This window comes from Ornithorhynchus anatinus, chromosome 15 (assembly GCF_004115215.2).
Source record: "Ornithorhynchus anatinus isolate Pmale09 chromosome 15, mOrnAna1.pri.v4, whole genome shotgun sequence".
Classification (NCBI taxonomy): domain Eukaryota; kingdom Metazoa; phylum Chordata; class Mammalia; order Monotremata; family Ornithorhynchidae; genus Ornithorhynchus; species Ornithorhynchus anatinus.
In genome coordinates, this window is record NC_041742.1 from 10607622 (window position 1) to 10632258 (window position 24637).

Here is a 24637-nt window from a genome sequence, read left to right on the forward strand (position 1 = left end):
GGAGGTGGGTTTGTCAGGGCGGGAGGGCCCGAAGGACTCCAGCTGGCGGCGGCCTTTGATCAGCCTGGGCTCCTACCTGTAGAAGTCAGCAGAAGCGGTCCACTGTTCCCCTCCCCCGGTCGGAGGGCCAACTGGAAGGTTTTTTCCCAACTTGAAAGGGCGGCCTGCCCTTTGAGATAAGATAGGGAGGAAATGGACACAGGTCCCAGTCTGGAAGTGAGGGACCTCCACTGAAATCCCCTGGAAGAAAATGGGCTATAAAAGTGAATCTGAGTGCTTCCGGTCACTTATAAACTGGAAACTGAAGCAGTCCAGTCTGATAATAAGAATAATAATGATGATTATGGTATTTGTTAAATGCTTACTGTGCCAGGCACTGTGCTCGGCCCTGGAGTGGACACAAGCGAATCGGGTTGGACGCAGTCTCTGACCCATGTGGGGCTCCCAGTATCAATCCCCATTTTTCCCTGTCCTTTGTGGGACTCACAGTCTCAGTTCCCATTTTACAGTTGAGGTAATCGAGGCCCAGAGAAGGGAAGTGACTTGCCCAAAGTCACACGGCAGACAAGCGGCCGAGCCAGGATTAGAACCCATGACCTTCTGACTCGCATCTTAAGTACTTAACAAATACTCTTATTACCAATTCTGTTGTATTTTAATCTTCTAAGCGCTTAGTTCAGTACTCTGCACACAGAAGGTGCTCCACAAATACCACTGATGGAATGACGTGTACCTGCCAGAACACTATTTTAGCCCTTTTCCTCTCCAAATATTCTCATCCCTGCCCATTTTTGATGCTTAGTGGTCTTATTCTTCAGGGAATTTCACTGGGGGCGGGGGTTGCAGAAACGATCTGGAATCCATTTCCAGTGAGGTCACAGATGCTTCCACATCTCCTCGGGACCATCCTACCTATGGCTGTTCCTGGGGGGCACAGCCCAAGGGGGCATTGAGAGGCTAGAAAACTGAGCCCTGGAGATCTGGCTGCAACCTGAGCCAGTTTTACTGGCGGGGATATAAAGCCCCTGTGGTGTTCGCCTGATACTTCTTTACCCAGCTAAGTTTCTTCTTCAAAGCTGTTTCTTCACTTGACTAGAAGAGCGGGCAGGAGAGGGAGATATTTTATCAGCTCTACCACCTCATTATCTGGAGTCTCCGATCCTAACTAGCGGGCCCACAGCCTTCTCCCTTCCACCCTGCCCTTCAAAGCCCCAACTGCCACTAAATAATGATTCCCCATTTGCGGCGATGTGTTACGTATCAAAGGGCTCCTTTGGAGGGATTTACAATAATTCAATAATATGAAATGGCAAATATTCCAAGCCTCACCAATTGGCTTCAGTAATAATTACGATGCCGGAGCTTTGGAGAGTGATGTCATTAATATGGACTGAGTTTTGGGGTTTTTTTTTTTTAACAGCAGAGGGAGGGTAACTTGGAAAGGAGCGAAAGTAACAAAACCCTCCCTGAATCCCCTTCCTGTTTCTCCCTACCCACAAAAGGATCCAGGCCCCATTGTCCTGGAACTTCAATGGTGCTAGAGAAGAAGGAAACCTTGGAATGCTCAGAGGGGGGGCGACAGAAAAGAGCATCTTTCTCAAGATCCTTTTTCGCCCTCCAGCTTGGACCCCGCAGGCCCGGGACAAAAGGCAGTGGCTCCTATTCCTGGAAGGGAAATGGCGAGGGGGAAAGGAGGGTTTCGATTAAACGCTAATCGGATGTGTACGGTCAAGTGGGCTTCTCCTCATCGGAGGGCTTCAGGCCAACTGGGTGCAGGGATTGCAGCGATGACCTTGGCTTGGGACCACGGGATAAAGAATGGAAATAATGATAATTGTGATACGTATTAAGCGCTTATTACGTATCAGGCCCTTGTACTAAACGCTGGGGAGGAAACAAGCAAATCGGGTTGGATGCAGTCCCTGTCCCACATGGGGCTCACAGTCCAATCCTTGTTTTTCCGATGAGGCAACCGAGGCACAGAAGTGAACTGAGGCCTAGAGCACTGATGCCCGATTTGTCCAAAGACACAGTTCAAGTAGAACTGGCGTCAGAAACAGTAGCAATGGGGGAAGTGGGGGGCGATGAACTCTGGGGCTAGTGGACACAGTGACACAGGAAGGAACAAAGTGAGGTTGAAGAAGTTTTAGGCTGGCTGTAGGATGGGAAAGAGCTGCAAAAGTTAAGAAAGTTCAACCAGAAGCCATCTCTGGAGCTAATAAAGCACCCGGAGGGAAGTATCAGGACATCTTCTGAACAGCTTTCTATCTCGGAAGTGTTTTACAAATGCTTCCGACTCGGAGCCTCATTAGCGCTCCTCAAGCCATGATCCTGAGAAAGACTTGATTCCACGGTGCCTGACTCTCACCTTTGTATTCTTTCCCAGTGCTTAATACGGTGCTCTGCACACAGTAAGCACTTAGTACAAACTAAAAAACCACGACTATGGGGTTGGATTATCCAGTGGGACTGTTGTCTTCGTGAGAGAGGTCAACCAGATGCTCGTTATGGGTGTAGTGTGGAGTCTGTTGGTCTGGCACACAGGGAAAATTAGAATGAATAGCAGATTCAAACAGACTAAATGGACTCTTCCCCCATGTAGGGAGTGGGATCAGGACAGAAGAAGGAGTGATCCCTCCCTTTCTATCTTCTCGGTGCGAAGGAAGAAAGGCGGCCCATTTATTTGGGAAATTAGACAAAATGGACACCTCGCTACGTAAAATCATAACCATGATTTTCCAAGTTAATCTTGCTCCATTTTTCTTGTACTTTTGGAAGCAGAGGAAAATCCCTCGGATACCCACTTGGTCATTTGGAGGGCCAAGGAGAAATGACCTCAGTTATTTTTCTCACACTGGAATTTTACTAAGCCGAGCCGATGAACTAGGCAAAAGTGGCAAGAGTTACTAGGAAGAGATGGAGGTTTCTCCTACCTTCCCCATCAGCTGAGGAGATTTATATTTGAGATTCACAGGGCAGAAAGATGTGGTTTTCCACTACGCCAAATCTTTCCCTTCCCTGCCCTGAGCTGCTGTCGAAAACCTCAGAAAAGAGACTTCTCCCACCCGTCCTATTGCCGTCTTTTAGGGAATGGCTCTGGTGGGTCGAGGCAATTATCTGGGTGATTCTGGCCCTGAACCCTGCTAAGAAGGTTAAGAAAGCTCCCTGGACTGAAATATCCAGATTAGCTGCCTTCATTACTCAAATTTCCCCTCAGAATTGCTCACCATGGATACTGCCAAAAGGTTGGGGCTGTGGGGGGTTGGGGGGAGTCGGGGATGGACGGGGTAGAGGCTGGGGTAAGAGGAATGACCGCAATTCAGATCGGTTAAACAAACCAGAACTGATTCAGCACTTGGAAATGAAATCGACCCAATTACGGAGTTAGCCTGAGTCAGGCAAATCTGGAGGCAGGAGCTAAACTGCGATAATAGGAAACGATGTGAAAATAAACTCCCGCTATCACGGGCTTTAGATAGTTCCACAAAGCTTAAAGGAAGAAAAGACCCGAGTAATGTAATGAACCGATAAAGACAACAGTTGAAAAAATCTGTAGCTGGAGAACATCAAGAGGGAAATGTAAACATAGCCATACCACATGTGGACAGGTAATGGTATGAATCAAAACGAGCTGATATGGAGAAGAGATCCTTTTTCTTTATCACTCACTGCTCCCCCTGGTTCATTAAAACACATACACATAGTTAATCCCTCCCGATTAATTTATTAGAGTCCAGAGTTGGCAGGAACCAGGGGATATTTTGCCTTTTGGAGTTTCACTTCATCCCTGAAGAAAAGAGTTGGAGAATAAAGAGAAAAGAACGGTTCCAAGGTCTAAGCTGGTGTCTCTAATTTGGGGGGATTCGTCGTCCTTTCGGGAAACACGGCTGGCTGGATGGACTCAGCTGTGAGGACGGGGTTCTTTCCCCTTGAGGGAATCGCTCGCAAAGGCCAATTTAAGCTCATTTAGCCAAGATGCTGGGAACAACGGGTGGCGAAATGAACCGAAATGCTTAAAAGCTCTCAACAGGTGCCTGGCCCTAGAGTTTGGGGATCACCAAGGCCCCCCTTGAAACCAAGTCCCTCAGGGAAACATCGGCAAAGAGGGGGTCCCACAGGGGAGGAGGGAAAAGGCCATGTGATTCTGAAGTTGGCGGCTCCGCCCCCACTATCAGACCCCTAACCCAGGTTTCCTGCCATGCCCGGAACAGAATCCCATGGGCCAATTTACCCCCACCTCCCTCCCTAGAGTCTCGGGGATCTCTCTTTTGTTGGCTCATGAGATTTAAAACCAAAATCCCGAGCTTCTCATCTGGGCCTTAGGCAAGGCTACTTCCTCCTCCTTCGTCCTAAGGGAATAAAGCTGTAACTACAAACGGCTCAGATAACCAAGAGGTTAGGAAAAGGGTTGCTCAGAAATGGCAACTGAGATTAGCTTTTATCCCCCACGAACTACAGAAAGGAACCAAACCCCTGACTGTTTTGGAAACCCCAAGGCGGTTTCTGTGGCCAACGAGGGTTTTCTCGGACCCCTGTATCCCTCTCCTTACCAGTTGTCTGCCGTTCCTCACGCTAACAAAGTACCGTGGCCCCTCGGAAAGAGCATGGACTGGGGAGGTTGGAGCATCTGGGTTCTAATCTCACCCCTCCCACTTGCCTGTTGACCTTGGGCAAGTCATTTAACTTTACCGGGCCTCAGTTTCTTCATCTGTAAAATGGAGATTAAATGCCCTTTAGACCATGAGCCCCATCTGAAAATGGGATTGACTCCAACTATATAATAATCATTCAATCGTATTTAGTGAGCACTTACCGTGCGCAGAATACTGTACTAAACGCTTGGGAGAGTACAATACAACAATAAACAGACACATTCCCTGCCCACCACAAGCTCGTGTATCTGCTCCAGTGCTCGGCTCGTAGCGTTACCAAGTACCATAATAATAATTATTATTTTTATTACTATTCCACAAGGGATGCCCCGCCCCTAGTTATTCCAGGGTGCTGCTCGTTAGGGACCAAGGTCTAGCCGGGGCAGGGTGAACGGTGAAGGCAAGTCTACCGAGCCCAATTGATGACTTCTAAGTGGCTGGATCCCGAGTGGGTGAGCAAACCCCAACACGAGGAGAGATGAGGGTGGCCCGCCTTCCCTCGCCCCCCACTAGCCAACTTCTGAGACAAAATCCAGCCCCAGCCGATCAGGTTTGGGGATCATCGAACAATGAACCCAGGGGACTGTTAGCAAGTCGTCATGATAATTAGGGCCGGGGCCTTATTATCCCAATGCTCTGCTCTTCCAGCCTCTCAGAGACTCACTGCCTGAGATTTGTGTCCAGATCTCTCCCCTTAGAGATGCACAGTTAGTGACGGAACTCCGGTCACCCGGCTCCCCTGCTGCTCTCAACCCTGATCCCCAGCAGAAACAGTCAGGTCTGTTTCCAGGGGTGGGATAGGCTAATTTTTGAATGAGAAGAAGACCAAGGGTCATTATTTGATTAAAACAAACGTTTGACACCCAAAGCGAGACCAAGCTCAGCCTCCGCCAGAGTTTCCTAAGAGAAGGTTTCAATGCCACGCTAATAGAAGGAGTAGAAGTGAGAATGATGATGCCGCGAATTTGTATATTGCTTTTATATTCCCCAAAAGTTCACCTCGCAGGGGCTTTAACAAGTGGCAGAGAGGCCGGCATTAGCAGGCCCATTTTACAGATGAGGAAAATGAGACCCAGAGAGATTGTGTAGCTTTTCCTGGGGTCACCCAGCAGGACAGTCATAATTATTGAATCTGTTAATCGCTTATTATGTGCCAGGCACCGTAGTAAGCTGTGAGATGAATACAGGCTAATCAGGTCAGACGCAGTCCCTGTCCCACATGGGGCTCACAGTCTTCCTCCCCATTTACAGATGAGGTAACTGAGACACAGAGAAGTTAAGTGACTTGCCCACAGTCATACAGCAGACAAGTGGCAGAGCCGGGATTAGAACCCAGGTCCATCTGACTCCCGGCCCCGTACTCTATCCTCCAGGCCAAGTTGTTTCCAAGCCAGTAGGATTCCCAGCTAGCCTACAGCTCAGCTTTCCTGGCTCCCAGCTTTCCACTGGGAAAGGGAAGCACACTGAATGTAGCGTGACCTAGTGGATAACGCAAGGGCCTGGGAGTCAGAGGACCTGGGTTCTAGAACCCAGCTCTGCCACTTGCCTGCTCTCTGACCTTAGGCAAGTCACTCAGCTTCTCTGTGCCTCAGTTTCCTCAACTGTAAAATTGGGGTGAAATACCTGTTCTCCCTCCTATTTAGACTGTGGCCCTGTGTGGGACGGGGATGTCTGACCTGATTAACTTGTAACTACCCCATCACTTAGAAGAGTGCTTGACACATAGTAAACGCTTAACAAATACCATAAAAATGCCACTGGGCCACACAATCATTTTTCCAGCTTTCATCACCACCCCTAACTGATGAGGGTGAGAGTTCTTTCTCCCTCAAGCCATTCCATCGGTGAGGAACAGTAAACCTTGCACGGGAAACGGGAAATCTTCAGAGAAGGTGAGAGTTTGGGGAGGATTTCCTCAGTCAGCTAGGAAAAATGTCATGTAGCCCATTGGCAAGGGAGCCCATTCAGGGGAGAGCTGGCGGGGGGACGGGGAGAGAGAGAGAGTGTGTGAGTGTGTTTGAGCTCATCACAAATTTCCTACTTGGAAATCGCGTGACTCAGTGGAAAGAGCCTGGGCTTTGGAGTCAGGGGTCATGGGTTCGACTCCCGGCTCTGCCACTTGCCAGCTGTGTGACTGTGGGCAAGTCACTTCACTTCTCTGTGCCTCAGTTCCCTCATCTGTAAAATGGGGATTAACTGTGAGCCTCACGTGGGACAATCTGATCACCCTGTATCTACCCCAGGGCTTAGAACAGTGCTCTGCACATAGTAAGTGCTTAACAAATACCAACATTATTATTATTATCATCAGGAGAAGACTCCTGTCTCCCCGAGGCATGTTTTCCCAAAGGCAGGGGCTGGATTCAGTGCCGGACCGGACCGGCAAAAGCCCAGGCCGCCTCCCGGAGCCCCTGCTCTTCCTTCTCACATCTCGTCTCTCGCCCTTCCCGTCCTCTCCCCGCTCCCCTTCAGGTCTCCCCTCACAATTAGTCTCTGTAATGCTCAGTGAAAACAATCTCCCGTCCTCTCACAGCCCTGATGAAAGGGCTCTGCACTACAGCAGTGGCCAGACCGCTGTGAGGAGACCACTTGAGGCATTATGAGAGGCTAAGGAACCTTGAACGGGATTGGCTGGGATTTGGGGACCACGTGATCCGTCCGCTACCCGCTGTTTCCTTTAGAGTGGAAGGCGCTGAGTGAGGGGCTTAATGCCCCCAATTGAACACACGGGGGGAAAGTAATCTTTTAATGTGCAGAAAGAAACTATTTTATTTATCCAACAGTGCTTCCTCTGCCGGGCCTAATTGCACTTTGGGAATTAAGTGTCCTCACTCCTGAGCTCTTAGGCTGCTCAATAGGTCCCGCTCGGAGCCAAGCGGAGACCTCAGCCTGAGCCAAGCCGGTTTTCCAGCCCGCGAACAGAAAGCCCCCAGTTAGGCCCCGAGAAAGGCCTGCCCAGCCCCATCCGTCCATCCCTCGGTCACCCCCCGAGAAACGCGATCGAGCCAGCGGCCGATTCGCGCCCCGGCCGGCCCGCAGGATCTCACGGCTCGGACTCCGAGCGCTCGGACCTCAGGGGAGCTGCCGTCCCGGTCGGGATGCTCTGACCTAGATTGCCAGCCGCTTTTCAGAACAGTCCCCGCCTTTGCCTCTCCTGCAACAGAGCCAAGGCCGGGCTGAGCCCTGAACCAGGGCGAAGGGCCCAGGAAAGATGCAGGGATCGCGGAACCAACGGAACACCTCAAGCCTGGTTTAGAATTCTGCAGCATTTCCCCATCCTCCTGAGGCGTCCTTCTCCTTCTCTTAGCTTTCAGCCCCAAACCTGAGGCCTACAGAAATGGTTCTGACTGCTTGGGATCTCCAGAGGGCTGCCCTCCTTACACACACGGACGCCGAACTGCTGGTTCTCTTACCGCTTCCCTCACTCCCTCCCTGGAAGTCACGAACACCTCCTAGCTAGTGTTGAACGTGAAGAACCCACCGGCTGGCCCTTCTTAAACATCAGATTCTGATCCCCAAGTGGCATAGAGCAAAGCATTTTCTCCATCCTCCAGTCTGGGCCCTGCTGACCCGGTCAGCTCCTCCAGGCTGAATTTTCCTCAAGCTAACCCTCGGTCATTGCTTTCCTACAAGCTGACATTCAGCTTCCCAAGTGGCATCTCCACTCTCGGGGGAGATGCTGATCCTAAAACATATTAAGGCAGGTATGATCCAGTCCCACCTGTCTTTCTTGAGGGTGGGGGGAATACTCCATGAAGGCAAGCCCATAAACTTCCAGCCCACAGCAATGGAGTAGAAGAGATGAGCCTGATTAGACCCTCCCTAAAAAAAAGAAATATTTATTTATAGAAGCAGCATGACCTAGTGGATACAGCATAGACCTGGGAGTCAGAAGGACCTGGGTTCTAACCCTGGCTCCACCACTTCTCTGCTGTGCATCATGGGCAAGTCCCTTAACTTCTCTGTGCCTCAACTAACTCACCTGCGAAATGAGGATGAAGACCGTGAGCCCCATGCGGGACAGGGACTGTGTCCAACTGATCAGCCTGTATCTACCCCAGTGCTTAGTACAGTGCCTGGCCCAGAGCAAGTGCTTAACAAATACCATAAAATAATAATGAAGATAATAATGACAACGATAATGATAATAATAACATTTGTAAGGTGTCTACTACGTGCCAAGCGCTGTATTAAGCACTGGAGTAGATCCATAATAATCAGGTCAGACACAGTCCCTGTCCCATATCGGGTTCACTATCTAAATGGGAGGGAGACCAGACAGTGAATCACCATTTTATTCATTCAATCGTACTTACTGAGAGCTTACTGTGTGCAGAGCACTGTACTAAGCGCTTGGGTAAGTACACTACAATAGTGAATAGACACATTCCCTTCCCACAATGAGTTTACAGTCTAGAGGAGGGGAGAGAGACATTAATATACATAAATAAATTACAGGTGTGTACATAAGTGCTATGGGGCTGGGAGCACAGAAGAACAAGGGGAGAGAGTCCGGGAAACCCAGAAGGGAAAGGGAGAAGAGGAAAGTGGGGCTTAGTCAGGGAAGGCATCTTGGAGGCGATGGGCCTTCGATAAGGCTTTGAAAGAGGGGAGAGTAATTGTCTGTCAGATTTGAGGAGGGAGTAAGATGTGGGCGAGGGGTCAGCGAAGTTAAGTGACTTTGCTCAGCGTTCCACAGCAGGAAAGTAGTGGAGCATAATTAGAACCCAGATCTCCCGACTTGCAGGCCCCGGCTCTTTCCACTAGGCCGTGCTACTGACCTGCCTATTTTCTAACTTATGCCCACCTGTTTGGAGCAGCGTTGACGTGGGGAAAAAAATGCCTGATTTGGGGATGGAGGCACGTAGCTAAACCAAAGCAAATTTCTGCAGTGACTCTCTTCACAGGTGCCAATTTTTCGTTCAGACTGTGAGACTGAAGAGGCGACAAGGATCTTTAGGGAATGGAAACTAGAAAGGTCAGGAAGCCACTATTTGGAATCTTCTCAGCCCGGATGGAAAACGTTCTGGTCTTCTCAAGAAAAGCGGCGTGGCCTATTGGAAAGAGAATGTGTGTGGGAATCAGAGGACCCAGATTCTATTCCCGGCTCTGCCACTTGCCTGCTTTGTGACCTCGAGCAGGTCACTTTGCTTCTCTGTGTCTCAGTTTCCTCATCTATAAAATGGGGATTCAATACCTGTTCTGCCTCCACCCCAGACTGTAAATCCCATGGGGGACAAGGACTGGGTTCGACTTGATTATCTCGTATCTACCCCAGCGCTTAGCCCAGTGCTTGGAGTAGAGTACTCTCCCAAGTGCTAAGTACAGTGGTCGGCCCATAGTAAGCGCTCAATAAATGCTAACGATTGTTAGTAAACACTGAACAAATACCACAATTATTCTTATTCTCTGGGATGAGCAAAATGGGAGTCCAGGTCAAAGAGCTGTGGAAAGTTCTTCCGTATGGAGTTGTAATCAGTCTCCCAGACAGCAGAAAAATAAATAACTCCTTACATTGTTATTTTTTAATGGCATTTGTTAAGCACTTACTATGTTCTGAGTGCTGGGGACCTAATCCCTATCCCACATGGGGATCACAGTCTAAGTAGGAGGGTCTGGGGAATGGGAAACGGTTTGGGTTCTAAACTTTGCCGGTCTGCTGGATCCTCTTGTTTTCGATCAAGCCTTCGGAAGATGGCTTCTGCTTTAAAAAAAATTCACCTCTAGCTGACTGATTCATTCGTATTTATTGAGCACTTACTGTGTGCAGAGCACTGTATTAAGCGCTTGGGAAGTACAATTCATCTCCTCCCATCCGCCCCTTCCTCAAATAACCGGATCGATTATTTGAAAAAAAACAGTCCCAGGTTTTCAAGGTTGGGAGGTCACTGTCCATCCTCCTTTTCATTGACTGTAGCCTGCTTTGAAGCCAGCCTGCAGTGACTCTCTCACCTCACAGAACAAAAAGTCTACTAAACTCGCACATTGGTGCACTGCGCGAGTTGTTTCTTTAAAGACACTTTGGAACCTAATTGGAGTTGGGGCGAGGGAGGGCAGAGCTCCCCAGCTCATTAGCAGATTTAAGATTACAGTCATAAAGGGAGGATCTTCTGTTTGGAACTTAAATTAGCGCAGTGATAAACAAAAAGATGGGAGGAGGATGAGCAGGAGGAGGAGGAGAAAGAGAGAAATCAAGAAATGTTTGAAGAGCAGCCAGGCCCGGAATAGAAACTCCGGTTTCTTGTGGGCCGGGAATGTGTCTACCAACTCTGTTGTCCTGTAGCCTTGCAAGTGCTTAGTACAGTTCTCTGCACACAATAAAGGTTTAGTGAATCCCACTGATTGGCTGGGTGCAAGTGATCTCCCTGTTTTATTCCACGGCGTCCCCTGCTCTTCCCCAGTCTCCTCCTCCTCCTGGCAGAACAAAACCTAGGGAGAATGACTTTGGTTTTCCAGTGAAAGGAGAATAGGCTGGGGTGTTCACCTGAAAAGATAATGAAGAGGATCCTTAATGAGCAGAATGGTCAACAGACGCTGTCAATCAGAGTGAACTCCCAGGGAGAAGCTGCTGGATTCGAACATACACGCACACGCAGACAGAAAAACACACACACATACACAAGCAGGCCTGGCCTTTGGCGAGAGAAATACGGTAGGTACCAATTAGAGAAACATTCAAGAGCAGGTGTGTGCCTGCTGAACCCTCCTCCCTCCCTCCCTCCCCTTAATTACATGGGCTCGTGCTTTTGGCATCCCTAACAGCCCCACAACACGCAGGAGACTGGGATGAATCGGGGTCCGCTCAGCTGAAGGCAGGCCCGTCCCGGGGTTCCTGGAAGGGAGCTCGCCGCTGTAGGTATGGGAGTCGTGAAGTAGAACTTGTAATTACATGGGCCGCGCCGTTAATGAAAGACCGCGTGTTTCCGCCCCAGCGGTTTCCAGAGGGGGTGGACCCTGGAATCGGCGTTTAAGTGTCTAAGAGAGGCTCCCTAACTCTCATCTTTCATTTTCGGGCTCCCCGAGAGGCTCCGCGCCGGGCCTTTCTGAACGCCAGCAGACGCACAGCCCGGTCATCCGAACGAACGGCGATAACTGGGGCGAGGGGTCGGGTGGGGGAGAATGGACGAGGCAGGGATGGGTGGCAGAGGCCAAAATGAAGGTAGTGATTGCAGTGGCCAGGGCAGGAGGAGAGATGCTTCCGAGAGCAGGATCTCATGCCAGGCCCCTCTCTGTCAGGCCTCGGGGAGGAGTATCTTCACGGAAAAAGGCCACCGCAAGGAGTCATTCTTCTTCAGTGGGGGAAATCAGGAGGTTCATATTCCAAATCAGGTTAAACGGCTTGCCTTAATGCAGTTCGGCTGGAACAGGCTCCATTGTCATTCAGATCAAAATCAACGCCAGATTACCAACTCAATGGAGAAAAAAAAAACACTGGCCATTCAATTCTTGCAAAAATAGAGAAAGCCGGGGGCATCGAAATGAAGTCACCCTTCTTTCCTCCTCCCTCCCCCCAGCCCCCATCCCCACCTTTGATCTCTGCTCTCCTGAGGTTCACAGTTGAGGTTGGCTCTTTCCATCCGAGATTAAATTACCATCATTACTGGGAGCAGAGAGGGATCCATCTAGGGACTTTGGAGACATGAGGAGGAAGTCTAAGATACAGTCCCACTCCTGAAGGAACTGACAACCTAAGCACAAGAATCAATTGAAAAGCCCGATCGTAGCTGTAGATAAATAAATCAGGTCACTCAGTGCAGAGAAGACTTCTAGGCTAGGCACTTGGGAGAGTATTAAAGAAGGTAGGCGTGAACCCTGCCCACAAGGAGTTTACAATCTAAAAGGGGAGTCACAGATAGCCAAAAGAAATGCTTAAAGGTCAGAGCGTGAGGTCCAAAAGTGAAGTGGGAAGTTCCGATTGGCAGGGGAGAGGAGGAGAAGTCGAAAAGAGGGTAACTGAGAAACCTACACCAGATGAGTTCACTACAGGCCGCAGGTGTTGGGAAAGCTCTCCTGTAGTCATCCAGAGAAGGCCCAATTTTTTAATTCCTCACCCCCGGCCGGCCCCCAGTACCTCTAGGGATAGTTTGCTCAGGTTTATGTCACTCCAAAGCTGTCTGGGCAGCCTCTTCCAGCCAGCAACCAGATCTTGCCTGCCGCTTCGGCCCAGGCCACCCAGGGCAGGGACGATGGTACACGGCCGTATAACTGAAGAGAGCCAGACACAAGGACCCTCGTAGGAAGATCGAGGGGGACGGGTCCGCGGCCTCGGGGACTCCCTCTCTTCTCCACATGGTCACCCAAGGAAGGGCAGAGGCATTTGGAGAGAATCAAAAGTCCTCCAACGGAAAGCAACCTCGAGTTGTCTGAAAGTTCGGAGTCCCCTCTCTCCTCCCCCTCTCTTTCCTCCCCCGGGTCGCCCCACGGCCTTTCGCTTCCGAGGTTCTTCACTTCGGGTTCCAGCTGGGAGTGGCTGCGTCGGATGCCAAAAACACGGGAAGAGCATCTGGAAGCGATGCGGGAACAGCCGGGCTGGCGGCAGGAAGGACGGGCCTGGCTCGAGGGGGTCGTGTCACCGCTCGCATCTGCCGGCCCGCCGGCCCAGGCCACTGGGAAGGAGCAGAGCGGGGAGCCAGAGCTCTGGCCAGAGTACGTGGGACTAGTGGTCCGAGCCCAAACTTTTGGTCAGGAGTGGAAACGCTGTCCTTCGGGGCCTTCCCACCGCCCCCAGAGTAGGAGGGCCTGGTCTACCTGTCCCCATCCAGTGCTCTCGATGTGGTGCTCTTGACCTGGAAGCGGGAGAGGGGTGTAGCTTTGGGCCCTGGCATCTCCACCCTGTCCACCAGATTGAGTCTGCCTCTGGCAGGACCAGCGGGTGTGGGGAGGCAAGAGGGTAGTTGGCTCCTTGTTGCTCTAGCTGTAATAATAATAATAAAAATAGCTAATGGCTAACTGCTTACTACATACCAAGCACTGGGGTAGATAGAATATAAGCAGAGAAGACCCGATCCCTGTTCCACTCCCAGTTCACAGTCTAAGGGGACGGTGAGAAGGCATTTAATCCTCATTTCACAGATGAGGAAATCGAAGCATCGAGAAAATAATAATAACTGTGGTATTTGTCAAGCGCTTGTGATGTACCAGGCACTTTACTAAGCACTGGGGTGGAGACAAGCAAATAGGGTTAGCTTTTCCTCTCAGCCACTAGCCCAATTTGACTCAAGGAGCAGCATTTCCTAGTGGAAAGATCAAGGCCTTGGGAGTCAAGGGGCCATTTGCCTCCTTTGTGACCTTGGGAATGTCACCTGGCTACTCACCGCCTCCGTTTCCTCATCTGTAAAAGGGAAATTTAATCCCCGTTCTACCTCCGACTTCGACTGTGAGCCCCACGTGGGTCGGGGACTGTGCCCTGCCTGATTGTCTTGTACCTACCCCGGTGCTTAGTACTAAGGTTGGCACGGAGTAAGCGCTTCACAAATACCACTATCATTATCATCATCGTCGTTATCTGAGCTCTTCATTGATTTTCCCTCCGGATAACCAGGCCGTTATAAATAGCAACCTGCGCTATTCACTCATTTATTCGTTCAATAGAATTTATTGAGCGTTTACTGTTTGCGAAGCATTGTACTAAGCGCTTGGGAGAGTACAGTGTAAAGAGCCAATTCTCCCCAACCCCATCTGGGAATGCATCTTCCGTGAGCTACACGTCGGTACGGTCTCAGAACTGACTGTTCCGTCCCAAACAAAACAGGGAGAGAGGGGTGGAGAAAAGAAATGATCAAAGTAGACCAAATGGTCTTTTTTCTTCTTATTATTACTTTCAAATTCACAAAGAATAAATACCAGTGCATGACATACAAATATATGCAAATAATTTCTGAGGCGGTGGAGCCCGGGGTCAGAATTGCCTTTTCATGTCTCGCACACACACACAGACGCACACAGACCCAATTCCTTGAGTGTTTTGCAGCTGCATGTTTCAATTGCTTTAATCTTTCTCTTGCTTACTCTTTACAATGACCGGGCAGTGCTACAGGGTGGCTCGGGGTGACAAACCCAGAAGAGGAATCAGGCACAAGTAAGCGATTCTTCGGCAACCTCAGTCCTTTTCAGGTGCCAGCAGAGGCAGCCGAGCACAGCGTTTTCTGTAGGGGAGTGGTAGGATGGGTAGAAGAAATCCCTTTTGACTCTAATTTTTAAAAACTAACCAAAAAGGGCACAGATAAACCAGCCCCCAGCCCGACCCCTTCTTTTGAAAATGCTCGTAGCGGTCACCTACCAACACCTCGATCTGAAAACTCAAACTGTTCTTATCTTGTCTTTTTCCATCAATTTATTATTAACCTCGCATGGCTTCTTGTTTTGTGTTTACTGCAGATGCATTACCCAGGCAACTGGGAAATTACGGTGGTTCCAAAGCCCAGGGCTCGGGATGAGAGAAAGAGGCTCTTTTTTTTTTTAAGGAAATTAGGAATTCACGGCGTCATTTTGAGCTGAGGTCTAGCTGGCCTCCATTGTTTGCTCTGCGGGTTTAATGACTTCCCTACACCAGGCCAGAGGGTCTCCAATCAAACCTGCAACTGGGGGAGCATGGCCGAGAAGCTGTGCCCACCTCTCACGTGCAGATTTTCCCTGCTCGGAGGAAAGCAGAACCTAGTAATTAGGCGGCTTAAAGCCAGAAAGCCAGAGCACCGAGCCTGAATCAGCCCACGGCAAGACCCGACTTGAAATGCTAACCAGCAATTCTGCTTTATCTGCGTCTGATCCGCTGCAGGTTTCTGTTTGTGTCCTTGAATTGCTCCTAAGTGTCTCGGACCTGATTTCTCCTCAGCCCACCGAGGCGGCGTAGGCTCTCTGCAGAAGTGCCTGTCGGAAAGAGGGATCTGCGTTTCCCACACTGGGCTATCCGGCCGCCTCCCAGCCCTGTTGTATTGGACTCTTCCAAGAGCTGAGTACTGTGCTCTGCAGACAATCAGCGCTCAATAAATATCATCGATTGACTCAGATCAATGGCGCCCCGGTACCCGTGATGGAGGTTTTCACCTGAATTACCCCCTTCGCTCCACTTTTCACCTCGGTCTGTCCGCTAAGACGGTGCCCCTAGACCAACAGGCTGTCTGAGCAGAAAATAGCGAGACCCACATCCCGCCGCAGATACTCTCTCCGTCAGGAACTCCGGGTTTAACTTCCCCGCCGACTGATTAACTACAAGGAGAAGCTAATGGTCGAGGAATTGGATCAAATTTCCAAATTGTCAGCAAAAACTCAGCTCTAAAGAACACTGGCCTCTATGGAGGACCGGGCCAGGAAATTGATGATTAAACGCTCATTCCCTACTCCCCCAACAACCCTTCTCCATTTGGGTTTTATGGACTGACAATCCTACTGTTGCCCAGGCAACCCCAGGCTCTGATACCTTGGATTCTCATTTTGATATTTAATCCCTGTTTACCACCAGACAACAAAACCATCTTGACGGCAGTCACTCCATTTACAGTTGTGCAATTATTCCAAGAGTTGCCTCCGCCCTCCGGTTTAAGCGGGGCAAAGATTTCTTCCTCCGAGTTCATTGAGAGGCTTCCTCTGTTACAGTGGCAGGACAGACAGGCCTTGTCCTCCCCATTAGCATGAGAGGATATGGGTGGGAACCTGTTACGTACACACTTAACTTTTTTAAAGGAAATGTTAGGGTTGAAACCGTTCGCTTAGCCAAGAACCGTACGTCTCGTATGTGTTTAAGGGCCCAAACTAAACAGCTGTGTTCTTTCCACATCTTGAGAACTTTCCCTCACCGTGTGAAATATTTGAAGTGTGTCGAAGAGGACACGTACAGGAGAGGTCCGGGACTTGAACAAGCAGCGGATTATTTCGATCTTGATTTCATTCTTCTTTTTTTCTGTGAAAATGTCCTTGTGAGGGACACATTCCCATCAGTGCTGCATATAGGTATGATGGAAGGTCTACGCGCGCATCCCTTAGCCTAGGGGTTTTCTGAAGAGTTTGGGATTTTCCCCACCCTGCGACAAAAAGGATCGTTTCTAATAAGTAGGAAGGCCGTGGCCAGCACTCTAAGACAGCTGATACCAATCTGCGAAGTGAGGAAACAGAAAATGGGACCCGTTCCTGTCTTCGGACATAGATCACTCTACTCCTCTAACAGGTTATGGCACGAGAAGCCTACTGGCCTGACGAAAAGAGCCCGGGCCTGAGAGTCAGAAGACCTGGGTTCTAATCTTGGCTCTGCCGCTTGCCGGCTGTGTGGCCTTGGGCAGGTCGCTTCACTCATCCAGGCCTCAGTTTCATCAACTGTAAAATGGGGGCTCAATAACTCTTCTCCCTCTTACCTGGGCTGTGAGCCCCACGTGAAACGGGGACCGTGTCCGACCTGTCACGCGTTGACCCCTGTGCTTCGACGAGTGCCTGGCACCTAGTACGCGCTTTCCAAATACTACGATTATTATTAACGGGGGTATTCAAATGACTACTATTCCCTACCGATTTTAACCGATAGTCAAACTGATTAGTTGTATGACAGTGCTGCAGCCCAATTGAATAAGACGGCAATGACCTCACTTCTAACACACCCTGGAGCTAGCATTCAATTTTGGAGTGAGAAACAGAAATGGCATGAGTGAATAATTGGGCACACTTCGAGCTGAGGGTGAACTGGGGGCATTATGATGGATGTTGGTTTGTAGCAAAACCTAATTAGGTCAGGAGGTGAGCGTCGCTGTTACTAGAATTCCATAAACCTTCTAAGACTTGAGTCCCCTTCAGGGTGGAGCGGGGTGGCAGAGTCGTCCGACTACTCAAGAAGAAAAGCACCTTCCTTGGCTCCAAAACACCCCCACCGTTCCACGATTCACAAGCTCTGGACCCAATCCCCACTGTTCCTTTGGAGGTGTGGAACAGCTCGGGGGAAAGAAGGATACGTTATTTCAGACGCTGCAATAGGGATTATGAAAACGAGAGGTTGGGGAAGGGAAAGGAGAGAGAGGAGGAGAGGAAGGATGAAGAAAAGAGGAAATAGCATAAGCCAAGTTTTTGTCCATCTTCCTCCCAGAGAATTTTGAAACAGTATCACTTCCTCCTCAGGCCGGCAGAGAGGAGAGGTCTGCTAGGAGAGCTGATTAGAAACACATTCCTGAACCTCCAGGATTCACGATATTCCCTCTAGAATGTAACCTCCTTATGGGCAGGGAGCTTACCAGCGCTTAGTACAGTGCTCTGCACATAGTCAACGCTCAATGAATACCATCGACTGATTTGATTCCCGCCAGCCCCAGGATCATCTCTTTAAGAAGCAAGTTTGATGGGCGCATTCAATTCATAGCCGAATGACCCACCAAAAAATATACATATATATATATATATATATATACATGTATGTATGTAAATATATTTGTAAATAGAACCTTACTAAACTGTTTCCTCAGCTGCCTTTTCCAGACTCACAAGACTGAGTGACAACCGCACCAGAATCCGGGGGCTGAGTCCGTTTCGAATAAAACGGTAGTTTGCGAATCGTTCGGGCAAGTCAATATAATTCCTAAGGCGCTCTCGGCGTGTCGAACACATTTGGGGAATTTTAGTTGCTACGAAACTCAAAAATGCAGCCAAATCCAAATGTTTCGCGGGCCTGAAACAGTCTGTCTTCTGCAAGAGTCCACGGGCTAGCCTGCTTTTCCCGCCACCCAGGGCTCCGAGCTGAGACAGGCCAAGGTCAACTTCCTCTCGCTGGAATCCAGATGAATCCAAGGGGAGCCAGCACCCAAACTGAGACAACTGACAAAAGGCTGAGACAAGTAAGAGTCCACTGCCATCCCTTGGGGCGCGGAAGGGTTTTCCACCCAGGGCCCTGAATCTGAAAAAACGAGCAGGCGCTAGATTGCCACGGCGACCCATAGTCAACCCCACACCAAGTCACCACGGGGCCGCAGGTAGCAGTCAAAAATGCCAATAGCTTCCCGATGATCCTCTAATTTGCGGAAATAACGTGCATCTGTCAAACTCACTTGTTAATTGTCTGGGGCCGCCCTAGCCTATTAATTATCCTCGGGACGACCCCTTGATCGAAAGGGTCTGTGATAAAGGCAGCCACGGGGGAAAATTCTGAGACACCCGAGAACGGTCTCTATCAGGCATCCGGGAATCACGTTTGGAAAAAGGGTTAGGAGGAGGCCGAAAAGTAACTGGAAATTGGAAGCGGTGTGGCCTGGCGGATAAACTACAAGACGGGAAGTCGGGAGGTCTTGATCTCGGCTCCCCCATCTACCGGCCTTGTCACCTGGGGCACTTCTCCGTGCCTCCGTTTCCTCACTGGTAAAACGGTGATTAAATTCCTGTTCTCCTTACCCCTTGGACTGTGAGCCCCTTGTAGGCAGGGATTGTGCCCCATTCGATTATCTCGAATCTCGGCCAGTGTTTAGCACAGTGCTCAGCCCCCAGAAAGTCCTGAACAAAGGCCACAGTTACTCTTGCCAAGAGAGAAATTCGGAGAGAAGCGGAACCAAGGCAGGCCACCTCGAAAGGAAAGCCATTTCGAAGTCCAAAGCTCAACCTGTTCTCCCCTCCCCTTCCCTCCCCGGTTCCGGACCGGCCACTCTCATCGAGAAACGGACGAGGCCGCTTCCCTCAGGCGGCGGCCTGGGCCCGACAGTCCGGAGACTTCTATTTCACGCCGCGGACGAACACGCTAATGAGATTAGCGAGGAGCCGCCCCCTCCAGCGCCCAAATAAGTCAGTCGAAGTCGGGGCAACTTTTCAGAGTTCAACAACTCGACAGGTGAGGCCGTGAAACCTGATCGCGGCAGACAATGTGGTCCCTCTCGGCGTCGTGCTCGGGGGCTCATCACGTGCGTCATGTCGGACGACACGCTTGAAACAGAGTAGCGCCCTCGGGCCCCCGCCAACACGAATAATCTCGGCCATCTGTCTGAACCGCTCAACTCTCCTCGGCCCGGACAAAATGATCCAACACAAGGACCTTGCTGACGGATCACAAGGAACCAGCCCGGCCACGGGGGCCATTTCCTTCCAGCTCCACCACCCGGGCCCCGGGGCCCACGGCCATCTGACCGGGGGCTTTTATGCCCTCGTAAGTTCCTACCGAGTAAAACCTGCTCACGAAACACTCATCGTTCTCTTTTTGAACTGTGTTTGACCCACCGCGAAGAGGTAGAAAGAACAGAGGGGCTTGTTCCTACCCCAGGCCTGCTGAATTGAGCGGGTGGTCCCGTGGCCGGGGGGGGGGGGAATTGATTTCTCAGCTGATGCCTACTCTCCTCTCCCGGGCTTCTCTCTGCCACCTCATTCCCTGCCCGTCTCCGCTCTTCGTCTAGGGAAGTCCGCCTCTCAATTCTTTACAGAGTTACTAATCATAACAATCAGAGTCTCTAGGGGAATCCGGACGATAGCGAGAGTTGTGATAAAGTGATCTGGGTAAGATCCATCGGCCCGCGGGCCGACCGTCCCAGCTCCTCAAACTGTGCAGAGCCTAAGTGCGAGAAGGAAACGCCCGCCCCTAGCCAAGGTGAACTTTGACACCAACGTAGGGCACCGCACACCTCGCTGAGAATTATTTTAACTTCCTTGAGACGCACGGCCATTTTTAAGTCCCCCTTTATAAAGCCGTTTACTGCCTCAACTGTAGCTCAGCTAAATGAGATGGGGAGCAGAATGTCATCGGGATTAAGCAGTTGCCACGTCCAGGCAGAAGGAGTTTAGCAAATTATAGGGTCACCCCGAGTAAAACTTCATTAAATCTGTTTTGACTTTATCCACCATTTCGAGGACTTCCTGTTATCCTCCTCCCCGCAAACACACACACACACACACACACACAAACACACACAAACGTTACAGTCGGCTGGTCTCTGCGAGCCTACAGTAGGCTGCCTGCACTGCGGAAACAATCGGCTCTTCAGAGAGGTCACCGAAGCGTCTCTGGCCATTAACAGCGCGCTTTCGAACGACGGGGAAATACTTAGAGAAAGATTTCACAATGTAGTTTGTATTGGCTGTGAATTAATGCCACTATCTGCTGGGGGAACGAACCGCAAGGAAACTAAAGAACGGTTGCCTGGTGGAATTCGTGATTAGCCCTTGTGATTTTCCAGGAGAGGATTTTTTTGAGATCCATGAAAATGAAGATTTTTTTTTTTCCCGAACTTTTCCGTTCACCGTATCGAGTCCGTCTCTGCTCCTCGAACCTCACAGTTCCCCTCTAACGATATCCAGCGACAAAACCAAGCGAAGCAACATCCAGCCTCCCAAAACGTCGGCTGGTTTTAATCCGGGATCTCCAGCTCCTTTCTCCCTCTCGCCCCTCGAAGTTCACGCCACACGACGTGACTGTCGATGAGAACCCGGGGGACCGAAGTTACCGAAAATAAAAAAAAAAAAAAATCCATGCACTACTCCTAATTAGTTTTCTTTAGTGCCCGCGTCCCGTGTCTTTTCTGTCACGGTAAGTATTTTCATTCGAAGCGGCTAACATGCCGTATTCATTACCCTGAAGAGGAAAAAAAAAGTTCAACGCACTTAAAGGATTCATTTCTACTAGCTTCCCTACTGTCCCGCCAAGGGAAATCTGCATAATTTACCTCTGGCACTAAGGCACCGGCTCATCGGTTGTTTAATCGGGAGACTTTTGCCCGGCAAGTTGGCCGGGGGATGCCTTTTCTCTCTGCCTTTTCTCTCCGCTTCCCGGCAGATGGAAAACACATTACATTTGGGGAAGACGGTCTCCTTTCCTCGGATATCAATCAATTTTATTTCACCTTCACGGAGCAACACATGATACAACTTGTATACCAAAGCCCCAACCACGCAGAGTCCCCGACCACTAGCTCTGATCGCATATTTCGAGAGCTTAAAAAACACCACACCCACAAAACACCACGGTCATGGCACCGGTTGGTTGATTGGTTGGTAAAGTTGGGCTCGGTTGTTTTTTTCAAAAAAGCGCCCATCGAAACAGCTCAATACGTAGTCGTCAAAACCCAGGAGGGGCAGCAGGAAAAATGTGGTCAGGATACGTTTTCCAGAAGTAAACCTTCGAAGATTTTACCACTAGAAAATGAGATTTGCATATCGAAGATGGCAGAATCTGGTTCATTTCCATTGTAAATATTAAGAGCCCCAGAAACTCTTTTTGGAGGTGGACAGAAAAGAGCCGGAATCTAGAAGGATCTTACTTTTGCTAAGGGATCGATCCCCTGAGAGAAAATTATTTGGTTTAATTAAAAAAAAATAAAAATAATTTGAGAGAACTTTATGCCTTCTATAACTTTCAAACACTAAAAAGTTCTCGCTATCTGGTACACAGATTCAGCTTTGGAATAACCAAAAATTCAGCATAAGTACGGACTTGTAAGGAAACGAATTCTCAGAACCTTGTTCAATAAGATATTTTGAAATGACTAAATGTAATTTAAAACATACACTTGGGCGCTTCCCCACTCTTATAAATAGGTCTCTATTAAAGATTGACTTTTTTTTTTTTTAACTTGCCGCATCTGGGAAAACACATATGATGAGGTTAATTTATGTTATATTTTTCCCTCAACTTGTAAAAGATTAATCAACCATTTTATGGTCTAATTTAGGTGCCTAATTAAAAACAGAGTTCATCGCACGCTACGCCGTCTTGCTAATAAATCTCGACAGCTCTTCTGCTCTGTAACATTAAGGTTTTTACTTCAAATTGTTGCATCTAAATGCAGATTTTTTTATCTTCATCCTAGCAGCTGGGAGGTAGGCTGCATACTTAGTTGAAATTCCAGAATTGGCAAAGTGTAAATGACTTCAAAAAGGCTTCCTTCAGACCAGATCTTATCTTCCTGCCTCCCTTAGTCTAAGGCAGAATTGTCCCTGCAATCTGGCTTTTAGAAGTTCAACACACAGAGGAGGAAAATTAAAAGGAGCTCGCACAAAGTACGTGGAAATTAAAATGCAGAGAGAAAGCTGAAAATTTCCGGGGCTCTTAGTGGAAAGTGGTTTCCGGCCAACTCCTTTCGAAATTGTGTTTTTATTGTTCTTTCTCAACTGTCTCCTTAAGAGATCCACGTAGGTAGTTACTGAGGATTTCTTCTTGATAAAGTAAAAGAAAAAAGCGAAGAAATGTAAAACGGGCTTATTAAGTTATGAGAACCGTGCGTTCTGACGGTGATCGAGAGTCGAAACTTCAAGAAGTTTAAAAACGCGTCATTTCACCCTGACTCTCTTCCCTCCTCACCCCTCGCACATCCATAATAGCCTTGAAAGGGTGAACTGAAAATAATAAATCTGCTCATTCAGAAGTAAATTTACTCAAGTTGTACAGCCTTTACACTTGAAGAATAAATTTTGGACTTCCATTTTTTTTTTTTTTTTTACGACCAGTCCGATTCCAATGTGTCTTGTGTGGAGAAAGGAAACACTGACACAATGATTTAATTATCCTCATTCTAGTTATAAACAGACTCTAGATTTAGCAACTGGTCCGTTCTGGAGTTGATATTCCGAGTGAGTGAATGAAAGAGTGCGAAAGATATATTGAGAGAGTCACTTTAGCAACTACATAAAAATGCAGAACTTATTTTAAACTGAATCCAGCTTTTAATTCATCATATAGAAATAATAACATGTTTCAGTCACTTTGGCCACACTGCATACTTCGTGTAATGTAACCACGGAATTAGAGTCTCATCGTATTTTGCATCGCCAAAAACGAGGAGGAGGGAAAAAAAAAAATCCTACACCACTCTCTGGTACTTAGAAGAGTAACATATGCTCCTGTCTCAATATCAGAAACGATCATCAGAAAATATTTGGACAACTTGATCCTGAAGCAGCAGAGGGGGATCGTAAAAATTCATGCAAAACCGGTCCGGGGTTCGAAGACGTCATCACGCTACCCGAACTTCCAGAAACAAAAATCTAACGCCGAAATGGGACAAGGGAAAATCTGAGGCTACTCATTAAAGGTCTTTATACGCCCGCAATTATGCATTTACAGCTTAATTAAAAAGCAATTCAACACACGCTTTCCCGAGTTGATATTTCTGCCCCCAAATATTAATTTGAACTGCATCAGGGTTCCTCGCGAGTGTGTGGGGCTGAGAGAGGGGCCTAGTTCTCAGATCAGCTCTGCTGTTGATCCCCCCCACCCCCCAAAGTCAAACTAATTAGGTTTTCCACTTAGTCCTCATTAGTTTCCTGCAGGCTGGGGGGATCCTGCTTCGTTCGGTGCGGGGGGGGGGCAAGGCAGGTAAAACCCTGGCGGATCCCTGATCCTGGCCCGGAGTTCATCCGGGCAGAGGGAAAGTTCAGAAGGAAAGGACTCTTTTCCCTGTCTCTCCATTCCTGGCCCAGCTGGGGGTGGGGGGACCCCTCTACCCCCATTCTAGCAAACAGGAGGTGGGGGGGCCAAAAGTTTTCATTTGCTTTCGATTGCTCTGAATCCTTTTCGCTTGACCAGTCCCGCTCTCCTAGGGGGGCCGATCTCATTCTCAGCCCCTACTGGGGGGGGGGGGGGGGGGAGTGGAGTAGAAATGTCTGTGTGGCTCCCGGGGGGGTTGGGGGCCGGGGTCCCACCGTCCGGATCCTTACGGAGCTAGCCTTTCTCTGGGCTAGCACGGCTAGAGGCCCGGCCACCGGAGCCGGCTTCTTCCCCAGTGGGTCACCCGCAGATAAAACTGGTCGCCACGTGGCCACTGGGCACCCGGACTGTTCAGGGAACCCCAATCTGGACGACTTGGGGGGCGGGGGCCAGGCCCTGGAAACGGAGGCGGAGAGCCTGACTTTTCTCTGGAATTTCCCACCGCAGCGAGACCCTGCTGTCCACCCACAGGGCTCAGAACAGTGCTGGGCACATAGTGAGCGCTTACCAGATACCACTGAATAGAAAACCATCTCCGACGGGTTTCCCGAAGGCCTTTCCACCTCTCCCAATTTCGGGCAATGCCAATTCCCTGCGATTTCCCTCCAGGCCTGGCACTACG

General features: G+C 49.5%; 1 protein-coding gene across 1 annotated transcript in view; it reads right to left on the reverse strand.

Annotated features, from left to right (window-relative positions):
* Positions 1-24637, reverse strand: part of LOC100078354 (heparan sulfate glucosamine 3-O-sulfotransferase 3B1-like) — a 41994-nt gene that overhangs the window by 13024 nt on the left and 4333 nt on the right. The window lies entirely within an intron of this gene.